Raw genomic sequence first — 12,414 nt, 5'->3', positions numbered from 1 at the left:
GGAGAGCATCGGCAGACGGCACTCCGAATCCGGACCGATGGCATCTCTGGGCTACGGCAGAGCTTCAGACGGCTCAAGCAATACATCTTAAAAAGTGGACCAGGTCGCCATCGGACGAGTCGCGGAGGGGAGAAGAACGAAGCGTCGACGCCTTTGAGGACGCTCGCGTGGCGAGAGCGTGCCATAGACAGCACGCTCTGCCTTCCGCCCGGTGCTTGGTGGCGGCGTCTCCTGGTGCTGCGCCTCTGCTACCGGAGCGCCGGTAAGCATTCCGGCGGCGGACATCCGCGTGTCCCAAAGCAGAGAGAGAGAGAGGGAGGTAAGTTATGCGTGCGAGCATCAATGTGGATGTGTAAGTCAATCAGTATGACAACTATCATTTTGGTCGTATGGGGAATTAGTTATTATTGTCTATGGATTATTCATATTCATGGTTTCATTCATTAATATGAAATTATTACCAAGAAGAATCTGAGGTTTTTTTTAGGAGTGGGGAGGCTCTATGGATGGATTTACAGTACTTCTTCGATTAATGGATCTAACTTTATATCTGTTAACTTATTAATTGATTAAAATTGATGACTATGTTGTTTTTGTTCGTTGAATGGCTTTCGATATTACTCCGGATGCTAATTACTACGGATGGCTTTACTGATGACTATTGATCACTCTACTTATTGTGTTAATGGATCTTCTAATCAGTATTGATGAGTTAAGTTATTACTATGAAGCGCTTGACTTACCTCTCCAGATGGCCTTAAATACTACGATTAATTACTTTTTTTTAACCGCTATTGGTACATCTCATCTCATTTTCTGAACTGCTTTATCCTCATTAGGGACGCGGGGGGTGCTGGAGCCTGAATCGGTGGCCAGCCGATCGCAGGGCACAAGCAGACAAAGGACAACCCTGCACACTCACACCCATACATAAGGGCGATTTATAGTGTCCAATCAGCCTACCATGTATGTTTTTGGAATATGGGAAAAAAATGGAGTACCTGCAGAAAACCCACTCTCCCCTGGGAGAGTATGCAAACTCCACACAGATGGACATGACCTGGATTAGAACCCAAGACCCCAGAGCTGTGAGATCGATGCGCTAACCACTCGCTTCACCGGGCCACTCGCTATTGGTACATGAATTTAGTAATTATAACAAATGGCTTCATTGGTTTCACTTCCAATTTTGTATTAGATTGAAAATGTTAAAATTATTCTTATCGTCTTTATGTGTATCTGCTAACTTGACTAGATCTACAAAACATCAAACAGCAAACAATCCACACAAAAAAACAATGTGGAAATCTACTCATGCCCACTTGAACCTGGAAAAAGATTGCTTCAATATTTTTCATTAGATTGATGAAAGCTCCTCCTATAGTGCAGAAAACCTTGTGACATGCGTCAAGTGCTAAAATGAAAGCTCTATCATACCCTTGCCTTTAAACAATCGTGATGGAAATGCAATTGTAGAGCAAATTCACAAATTTATACACCTAATTTTGCAGCCTTTTCAAAAAGTAATAATTTTTAGAATGTTCGCACTCTATTTATTCTTTGGTACCACATAGTAGATGTGTGAGTATAGTACATCCTGTTCACATTTTTTTTCTAAGACTCGTGAGAATAAACACGCTATTGGAAGATTAATGAGTATTTAATGTCAAACATGTTGGATATATTTTGTCAATATCTTGTTGAATCCAAATTCAATGAATTAACCTGCCTTAACCAGTGTACCAATATATACACAAAATATCTATGACTATTTATAACCGACATTTAAGTGCACAACAAAATAAGCAGTGCTGTTGCTATATAGTGCAAATGGTACTAATTATCCTCACTCTATTTAACAGTGCACGTTTGAAATGAAATGAACAATAAAAATAAATGCAGTGTAATAAATGTAAATCATTTTTCCCAACTACACGACAGCCCATTTGAAAAAGCAAACATAACTCACATTCAGTATTAAATTGACTTGTATTAATGGCATCTAGAAGGCCAACTCTCACACAAGGTTGGGCCTGCATAAACACAGTGCTCGTAATTAGTCACATGCAAGAGAAATACAAAATCCACTTCGACGAAACAACACCAAAATAAAACAGTGATTTGTGTATTCGTGTAAACATGGTTCTGCCCCCTGGTGTTGCTCTCAAGTATAATTAGATTTTTGCCTGATTCCAAAATTAAAGCTATTTTTGCAATGCATGCAATTTTGCACCCCACCAATAGATTGCGTCCTATGCAACTGCCTCGGTGGCCTACTCAATGGAACAACCCTGTCGTCTCCTTCCATCTCCTCCCAGCCAAACCGGCTCATTAATCCCTCCTGCCAATCCACTAGGGGTCACTAAAGGTGGAGAGAACCTCTCAGAGCCCAGCTTGTTACCAAAAAGAGCTCTTTTTGTTTTCTTTCAATTTATTTTTCTAAACACAAGGAATGCCACGTGTGACAAAAACACATATATATGACTTTTGACCTTATCTCAAGAAGGCCTTCAGTAAAGGCAAAAATGTAGACACACCTACTGATTACATCACACTACATCAAACTCAATTTCTCGTGAACATTTTGAGATTTTCCAAAACCTAAAGGACAAGTTTGTCTTCAATGAAGACATTGCATTTTTAAGTCAATGTCAGGGCTGCAATGAGGCCAATTACTTGTTTTCCCCCCTCAAGATATTGAATACTCATTCTACTTGTATAATGACAATAAAAGCATTCAATCCTTCTTTGCAATGCCACATTCTCCCTATTGCTTGTTTCAAGTCGCTGCTTCAGCGCCTTGATAAATTGCAGGGATGATAACGCCTTGCATTCCGGTCCTCCAAACCAAAACTCCTCCGCTTTCTTCAGGTGGGCATATGTGTAACGTCGTCTCATCATTGGCTCTCATGAATTATGGAGACATGTCCCGCTTCTGTCTGTCACCCAAAACTCTAATTAGCTAGGCCCGACACTTCTTGTGATGATTTGCAAAGCAGGCTCGTGGGAGGTTCTGTTGTTCATTGAGTGGTCCTCTTGCATTTCATCAAGCGCTCCAATTTAGGAAGGTTTCTTTGTGGTGTGTGAATGGGTGGGGTGATAATAAGATAGAGATTGATACATTTGCCGGCCTGGCGGTTGAGTGGTTACCAATGGAAGACCTGCATTCAAATCCAGGTCGGTCCACCTGTGTGGAGTCTGCATGTTCTCCCCGGGCCTGTGTGGGTTTTCTCTGGGTACTCCGGTTTCCTCCCACATTCCAAAGACATGCATGGTAGGTTGATTGGACACTCTAAATTGCCTCTAGGTAAGAGTGTGAGCATTAAAGGTTGTTTGTCTCTTTGTGCCCTGCGATTGGCTGGCCACCAAGTCAGGGTCTCCCCCACCTCTGGTCTGGAGTCAGCTAGGATAGGCTCTAGCACCCCCTGCAATCCTAGTGAGGATAAAGTGGTTCAGAAAATGAGCGAGATTGATACAGTTCTCATCTTCTTGCAATTTACCCCAATTCATTTGAAATGAAACCAGATGTGCTTGACCTTGCAAGATCTGCTTTAAAGTAAGGGCTTTTACATCAGAATTTGGCGTGCAGGGGTGCTTTGGTGCAAACCTCTAAATAGCAAAGCTTTGCACAATACTAGTGTGCCACAAGTGCAATCAGTGGATTGCAGTCAGGTGGCTCTGGTTTGAGCCCAACCCCCGCTGCTTCAACTTGGAAGGTAAAGCTGGTCAACTCACAGCCCCCTAGTGGAGCCTGTCTAAGATTTTTTACGAACTTTTCCCACAACTTTGGTATACTTTACAAAATCCTGTACAGAAGTTTTTACACAATTTGAAATCACCCAAAAAGTATGTATATAAAATAAAGGAAACATTTATAAATTGACAGGCATGTGCTTGACCTTGCAATGATCTGCTTTATAGTAAGGGCTTTTATATCAGAATTTGGCAAATAGTCTAAGGACAGGGGTGGGTAAACTGTTCAACAAAGGGCAACAGTGGGTGAGAGGCTTTCGTTCCTCTGAAGAGGAAACCTTTCCAAAAGGTTGGAATCTTAAAAGTGCAATCAGTGGGTTGCAGCCAGGTGCTTCTAATTTCAGCAGAAACCCCATTGATTCAACTGTTACTGCTGGATCAGTTGGAACTAAAACCTGCACCCACAGCAGCCACTCGAGGACTGTTTTGTCCACCCCTGGTTTTGGATTTACAGATCCTCCAAAAGTAATGGGACAATTGGATGATCAGCCTGCTCCATTACCAGGCGTGTCTTGTTCTTTCATTTACAAGGGGAGCAGAAAAACACAGTTCACTTCAAGTGTGCTATTTGCATTTGAAATCAGTTGCTGTCATCTCATGACATGAGATCTAAAAAGCTGTTACTATCACTGAGGGAAGCAAGGATTATCTGGAAAAAAATGATTTGAAGAAAAACAACACTGAGCAACACTGAACAATCTGAAAGAAATTATTTCTCAACAGTTGGCTGAATCCAGGAGGTATGTGTGTTAAATATTTTACCTGATTGTAAATATAGATGGTTAAACATTTAAACTTACTTGATCAACTTGTTGTGGAGTAATAGGATTTGTAGAAAAAATGCTCATAATTCAAATCAAAAGTTTTGCAGGTATCATGTTTTTAGCATCACTAGCAAAATAATATTCTCTGGCACAATTTGATCTTCAATGAAATGTGTTTTTAAACATCAGCAACCATTAGAGTCTTAAATGAACCCTGACTATTTTCCCCCCATGCAGATTCCAGTATTAAAAGTAATTAACTGTTTTTATGACCATTGAACTGGGTTTGTTTATGTAAAAAGAGTACAAAAGCTACCCCGGGGAGTGTTTACAAACAGGTAAACTCCTGAGTGTTTGCCTTTTTGGCCCCATTTGCAACCGTTGTCTGCTCAGGCTGATGAAGTGCCTGGAATGGGCTCATGTTATCCCTGAAAGGAAGTGGGGGTAGTGTGGGTGCATGATGGCAGAGTAGAGGTGAGGGCTGTCTGGTCAGCTGATGGGCGCTGAGGAGCTTGAGATTTATGACCCCAGTAGAACAAAGCTGTGTCTGCCAAGGCCCCGTGAAGCATAAATCAGCCAAAAGTGGGTCAGGTTGGGTCAGCGGCTGGCGGTAGATTTGCTCTCTTGACTTTTTTTTTTTCTCCAAGGTGTGCTCGGCTATTTTTGTATAGATGATGCTTGTGGATTCTGTTGGCATTGTGAGCGAGTTACTACTAATTCACATTTTGAGGCTGTGGGAATGCTCCAGTCTCTCTTCAGTGAAGCCAGTTTTTGTTGTGTTTTGTCTACGGCAATTTAGTTTTCAATAAAGTGAGATTTAACTTTTTATTTTTCTAAGTATCAAAGAATATTTAGAGACATGTTGCTGCATTCACACCAAATTCCCTCTCCTCCTCATCGTGTAATGAGTTACATTAACAAAGTCATTGTAATTGTCAAAAAAAGCAACAGGCGGTCTGGCGACCACAGCTACCCATCTGTCGCGATTTCGCCATTTGACCAAATCGGCACTGCCCCCATGCTCTCTCCTGATGAATTTTTAAGTCGACAAAAAAGGATTTATTTGATCTTCCTGTGACAGATTTTGGTGACAACAAGGAAGCAGCCATTTAAAACTAAAATCAATCTTGTTTCATTAATAGCAGTGTCAAAAAAGGTTAACAATGACTGATTTGTGATGGTGTTTTCCACTAACTACCATTTTGGTTCTCACAGCTGCTTTCCCCCATCCTCTTTGGTGAGTCGTATTCCTGCAGGCTTCTTGAGCCCACGTAGAAAATTGATTTAAGACGTGAGGATTAGTGTTGCTCACTATAAGCATGCGTTACATTACTATGATTAATCCAGGATCGACACACACACACACACACACACACACACACACACACACACACACACACACACACACACACACACACACACACACACACACACACACACACACACACACACACACACACACACACACACACACACACACACACACACACACACACACGCACATTTCAGGCATGCTCAGGCATAGATAAAAGGATGTTATCGCACTAATGGAACAAACTCAAACACAAGTTGCGACAGCACGGGTGGGGAGATAAAAAATCGCAGGGTATGCATCTTTTTGTCTGCAAACAGTCTGGAAAAACATTTCAATGTACCTGACATAACTTATTTGAACATCAAAGAAAATTCAGTCATTTGGAAAAATTCAGGACACTTTCAATCGATCTAACAAGAGTGATCATCAAAGACACTTCGTCTTAAAGGACCAAAAGAAAACAGGATAGAAATGAGACAGCAATCTTTGTTTGATTGTGTAGTCTGTCAAAGCTGACCTTGGGCTCACAACCTGAACTTGTTGCTCGTGCATCTTTGTGCACCTGTAGACAAATGACTGACTAGTCACCAGCAAACCTTTCTTGTACAATAGACTGGTCACCAGTCAATGTAATAGCACATTTAAACCTATGGACAACAAAATTAGTATACCGTTTTATAGAATTCTGTGAAACCAAAGCCAGGATGAAAATAACAGAAGGGAAGATCCAAGAAAAACAAAACTGGACTCCAAACTTTAAGACTGTGAAGCAGGCACACATACCAGATGTAAAATAAATGTCTGATGTCTAATGCAAATGCACATCCCACAGATTTTTTTAAGTTGCGCCATATTTTCTCTTCATTTGATGCTGAATAGAAATTAAGCTGAAGTACGAGGCGTGCAGTGCTAATGTTCTCCTCTTTGTGATGTTAATTTCTTGCCGATGTGCGCAGCAAGGAGGGAACAACTTACTCGCCACATAATCCAATTTTAACATTTACACGTTTGTCGTAGAGCAGCAAATACTTTACAAGAGAACAGCAAGTTCTCAAGTCAATTTTAAAGATAAAAAGATTGAATTGTAAACTCAATATTGCTATTTTGTTTGGGAATTTATTCTTGCACCAAATCTGCTTTTATAAAACCTAATTTTGCCAACATTTACTACCCTTATATCCTTTGCAATCTCAATTGAGTCCATCTATCAATATTCAATTGAACCCTTTAAAACACCAAAGTCAATTTTATAGTCTTCAAGAAACCCTGCGTGAACATTAACTATCAATTCTCCAATTAAGTCTTAAACATCAAACACAATTTATTTACCAGACATGATTTTGTATGCTAGAAAGGAAATGGATTCTTCAATGAACATTTTGCAAACACCTTAGAAAATGTTGATGTGCATTACATTAAAAATGTAATCCAAATAAATCTAAATCTTGTTATAGCAGAAAAAAATTGCATTGATCAATTTTCCTGAATATTTCAGCGTAAATCTAAATTGTACAATCTCATTCGCTTTTTAGCTGGATTTATCATAGAACACCATTTTTTTTAGTAAGAGGTAGAAAAGAAAAATGTTCAGAGGAAAAGCAAAAATGCAGTCCTTTTTTTACAAAAAAATGTCAGTAAATTCATTTCTTATACTGTTGAAAAGAACCCCCCCCCCAACCACACAGATACACCCCCCCCCCCCCCACACACACCAACAGCTTATAAGAGATTTCCAGAAATGTACAGAAAGCTCGGCTTTACCTTTTTAGTAGTTTGTCTCCAAGGAGCCCGCTGAGCTCACTATGCCATATTTTTTCATCTTTTCCTTTTCTCTAGCTCTTTGAATTCAACATATGTTCTTTGGCTTGAAGTCATAGCTGCCACGCAGTATGATAATTTCTCCCCTGACAACCTTGAATGAGGGATGATGTTTCATATCCTACGGTGATGCTCATTAGTTTGCCATTTAAATACGACGACAGGCCATCACGTCATTTTTTTATGAAGTTTTGGACTTTCTTCTTTGTGCACTCCTTCTTTTGACATGAATGTGCACACTTTTATTTATTCTCATTTGAATTCAGAATGTAGTTTTAATGATAGTGCTCCGTACAATAAAATGTAATACAGTATATTGTCATTTAATCATACTGCATTTCATTGGTTTTGCTGTAGCAGGTTAGATTTTTTTTCAATCAATTGTAATGTGGATAAAAGGTATGGTAGTGTAATTAAAATGAATTATTAATTTGAATGTGCAGCATTGAAGGAGCTCCTCATTCAGAGAGCTCTTGAATTTGTATGGGTTTAGTCAAAAAATGTGACTTAAGTTCTATCAGTATAATATATTCTGCCTCAGGTTCGGAATGACTCTGTTAAGGATGTCAACGGTGATAAAAGTGAACTTGGGCAATTGCTGCCGGTCCTCAGTTTGATAGATACCAGCATATTATGCAATTGAATAGTCATCATATGATAAAGGCTGTGAGAACGATATCAGTTTATTTCAATTTGATGGCATTTATGCAAAAATGAAACTGTAAGTTAACTGATTCAGTGTCACTGATTAGTTGCAGTGAATTATATAATACAAGATCATATACAATTGTTGTGAATTACAGTATTGTAATTCCATGTATCATATTGTAATATAGAAGCCTATCATAATTCCTGTCAGTCTGTTTTCATAGTTATATATTTAAAAAAAATGGAAATGGACCATGCTTCGTCATGATTCTAGCCTAGTATATTGCTTTTTAATTGGAATAAATTATGTTGTACCATACATGGAGTCACTAATATTGTATCATAGTTGGAGGGCATCACATTGTGACTATAGTCATAATTTCTTATTTTGATAGCATACCTGTCAACCTCGAACCATTTGTGATCTTACCAAATTTTGTTTTCGCCCTTACATATATGTATAAATACATGGAAAATCTTACCACTTTACTTTTTTGTAAAAAATCACGAACAACAAGTAGAAAATGAAAGTAAACATAAACAAGGGAACAGGAAACGGAAATCACATGGTGAAAGTGTTACAAAACGAAATGTTTATCATGATCTTTTTTTTTTAGCCAATCAGAGGCGCCGGTACATATATCACTTGGCAGACATGCGTTTCCGGGAAGAAACAATGGCGGATGGTGAAAAATGGCTAGAAAGTGCCTTAATTTATTTTTTTTTCTCAAAATCACCGTTTAGCGTACCATTTTCATGTGTACAGCGTACCAATATAAAAATGGGCTTTCAGTTGTACCAATTACGGCGAGAACGTACCAGTTGACAGGTATGTGATAGGAGTGAATCAAATTGCAGTGAATGATATCAGACTATCTGGGCTAAATTGAATTGAATTCTTTGATCGTAATTTGGTATTTTTTTCGTGGAATATTGTAACACAATTGGAATGGAATATATTGTGCATTTTTTTTTGTAACTGGGATAACTTTGGTTTAATTGGAATTAAAATAATATCTGATTACCTTTTTAGCATAAGGTTTTTGCTTGGCAACCCTGAGGCTGTAGTGTTATGGATACACATTCCTCTCCAGGTGGTGTTGTCGTGCCACCTGGACGTTGGCAACGTGTATAGATTGAAGATTTTCTTCTCACTTTCACAGGTGAAACTGCCGTTGCTTAGATTTGTGTGTTGGCGAGCTAACGCCACCAGGGCGACGAGGAGATTAGGTGGGAAATTGACACTGACAGATCTTATGCATTATGCCTTCCTGGGAGGCAGCGGCGGGACCCGCCAAGGCGGCGAGTAGCGCATCCCATCAACATTGCGCCGCCTTTTCTTTAATATGCCTGCAGCACGTTGGAAGGATACGAGCCAGCCAGCTTGCTTGCCCACCTCCTTCTCCAGAGGAGATAAGACCAGGTGTGCTCGGAGACGATTCATTGGACTAATGTGTTTACGGCAGCAGTAATGAATAGAGTGCGAGTCATTAATTTGAACTCTTCCAGCTAAATAACAAAGCAAATATGGGCAAAACTGTTTCATATCCCTTTGGAACTGGAAGCAGTACCTCCCTGCTAGGAGCCCACCCCCATACAAACCCCCACTAGCCTTCCTCTGCATCTGCGCTAATGAGATAAAACCAGCCCGCTTTGATAAGAAGTCCTACTTTGTTGTTTTTGATCTGCTTTGCTGGAAAATGGATGGAATTTCCAACCAGCATTTACATACATTTATCAGTTTTTTTCTTTATTGTTGTTGTCAAGGCATTTCCTTTTGATGTAGTATTTTTATGCACCATAAAATTGCAATGTTGTAAATTGGGTCGTGCAGTAATTGCATTTAGTATTTCCCACCTATTAGGTGTAAAACCTATTAGTCAACAAGCCCTTGATTTGAGTTGACTACAGTGGTGGGATCAATTATGATGAGGTTTAAGTTTAGACATTTTTGACACATTTCTGTTCAAGATGTAGTCTGCCTTTTGTCCAACGTGAACTGCTCTTGGACTCTGTGAAAATGGTTAGACGTTATATGCACGACAAAGGATGGAAGTTTGCTGCAAAAGTAACTCTTATTCCTCAAAAAGAAATGTTTTACTTGCAGCAAAAATATCTAGTAGTTGTGGAAGGTTACTGTGGGTGAAAAATAATAATGACAATTATGAAGCCAATGAAATTTGATGCGCTAACCACGGTTACAGCATAACTTTGTAACTTGAATATTTCCTATATAACAGCATTTGTGATTCAAGGTACATTTTAACAGAATGCATCTTCAAACTGAGCACCTGAATGTACTGCAATCAGGCTGCATCACTTTAGATGAAATTCCGTCAGGATTTTTCTCTCCTTAATGACCTGATTGTAACTGCCCCCGGTGTATGTAAGTGTGTGTGTGTGAGTGAAAGACACCCACAATTTTTGCTGTGGTTACTTATTTGCTACAGCAGGGTTTCCTAAATTGCCATTTTTTTCAGCTGGCATTGAAGCAAACTTCCAAGTCATCAAATAACTCATCATCATCAAAAAGGGACTCATGCATCCATTAGGGTTTTTTCATTTACTTACTCTTGTGTTACCTCAAGCTGCTTTTTCTATGTTGGTGTCCACATGAAGACACCAGGATGGTCTTAGCCCAATTTGAGTGCCAATACGCATAACAAGCTGTAGTGTTTCTCTTTGGAGAGTGACACGAGAAAGGCGGAAACTTGAAAAGAGGCCGGGAGCACTAATGAGCCTTATTTTAAGAAACACAACATGCCTCATGAATATTTAACAGCCTGTCTCCTTGATGAACTGCAGCCACAACACTCAGGAAAAAAAAACATGTACAAAAAAAATCACGTCAATTTCTCTGCTTCTGATGATAATGATTGTTGATTTCTGCGACAACTTTCTACTGCTTAGACAGTATAAAAAAAGAAAAATCAGCCAAAAGGCAAAAAGAAATAGATATACAATACAAATGGTGCCATTGAACATCTATTTGATGGCATGATCTCAGGAACATTTGACTTGATTTCACTTGGAACGGGTTGGTTGCCATCATAGTGCCGTGTTATTTGTTTATCTAATAACGCTGCAATTTCCCTTTAGACCCTAACTGTATTTCACCCTGTTATTCTGTAACTGGCCGTAAATTGTAGTGAGGCTATGTCGAGGGCTTCATCACCCCACAGCGGTGATGCCTCACCCTCCCTAAATATCCTGAGCTCAATTACGCCGACGGTACACACTTTCACACAAGAAAACGAGTTAGTGCACGGAAAAGAGGTCTAAAACAACCAGACAGAGTTCAATCACCAGGGACAGGCCATTCCCTAAGGTTCCAAAACAAATGGTATTGGAGAAAAGTAGGCTTTATGTCACCCCCTGTGGTCAACAACGTCAATTATTAGTGTGGTCTCATCGTAGGCCCTTCAAATCCCCGCCAGAAACAATGAAGCAGGTGAAAAGGGTGACAATCATACTGATTCATGGTGGTCATCCCCATTTTTTTATTCTTATTAGTGATGTGCCTTGGCTTTTCAATGATTAAATCTTTAAATAGAAGCCATAAAACACTTATGCGCACACACAAATGATGTAAGAAAACACGCATGTGTACAAATGTAAATAAATGCACACTTGTATTTGTCCATTCTGTGGTTTAATAAATGAGATTCATTGCAACATAATGAATGTCTGCTCACATACAGTAAATAGCACTTTACATCAAAGGGAATCCATTCATCAAAATGTACAATATCATAGTTTGTGAGGTTTTGGTCCAAGTTAAATGGACATATTGTGCAGTGTAGTCTATATATAATAGGCTTCATTGGAGTAATGAAAAGTGAAGATCAATTACATGCAAAATAAATCATTTTTCATGACCACAGTCAACCAATCAAGTTGGTATTCCAACCAGTAATCAATTGACTGTGCACAAACAAGCAGAGTAGAATATAACCATGTTGTGAGATAATTTGCCTCAAATGCAACTGTCCAAAGGAATCAGCCTACCAACGAGGATAATTATCATGGAAAGTGAACTTTACCAACACTTACCATGTGGAAATTTGATCCCATATGATTGGATAATGAGCCACATGCTGCTTCTTAAAATATGAG

The 12,414-nt window shown here is 39.3% G+C and overlaps 1 protein-coding gene across 9 annotated transcripts in view; it reads left to right on the top strand.

The window, feature by feature from the left end:
* The window catches only part of LOC144213937 (alpha-1,3-mannosyl-glycoprotein 4-beta-N-acetylglucosaminyltransferase C-like), a 49,178-nt gene continuing 36,764 nt past the window's right edge, over window positions 1-12,414 (top strand). For 4 of the 9 annotated variants that reach the window (XM_077742697.1, XM_077742665.1, XM_077742707.1 and 1 more), the window contains exon 1: window positions 3,745-4,493. The gene's annotated coding sequence lies outside the window, so the exon portion shown is untranslated. Of the gene's footprint in view, window positions 263-3,744; window positions 4,494-12,414 lie in introns of those variants that run through there. The other 5 variants (XM_077742706.1, XM_077742683.1, XM_077742675.1 and 2 more) reach the window with 4 other exon arrangements.

The sequence above is a fragment of the Stigmatopora nigra genome, chromosome 2 (genome assembly GCF_051989575.1).
Source record: "Stigmatopora nigra isolate UIUO_SnigA chromosome 2, RoL_Snig_1.1, whole genome shotgun sequence".
In the NCBI taxonomy this organism is placed as follows: Eukaryota; Metazoa; Chordata; class Actinopteri; order Syngnathiformes; family Syngnathidae; genus Stigmatopora; species Stigmatopora nigra.
Note: the sequence above shows the minus strand (reverse complement) of the source record. Positions and strands in the feature narration are given on the sequence as shown.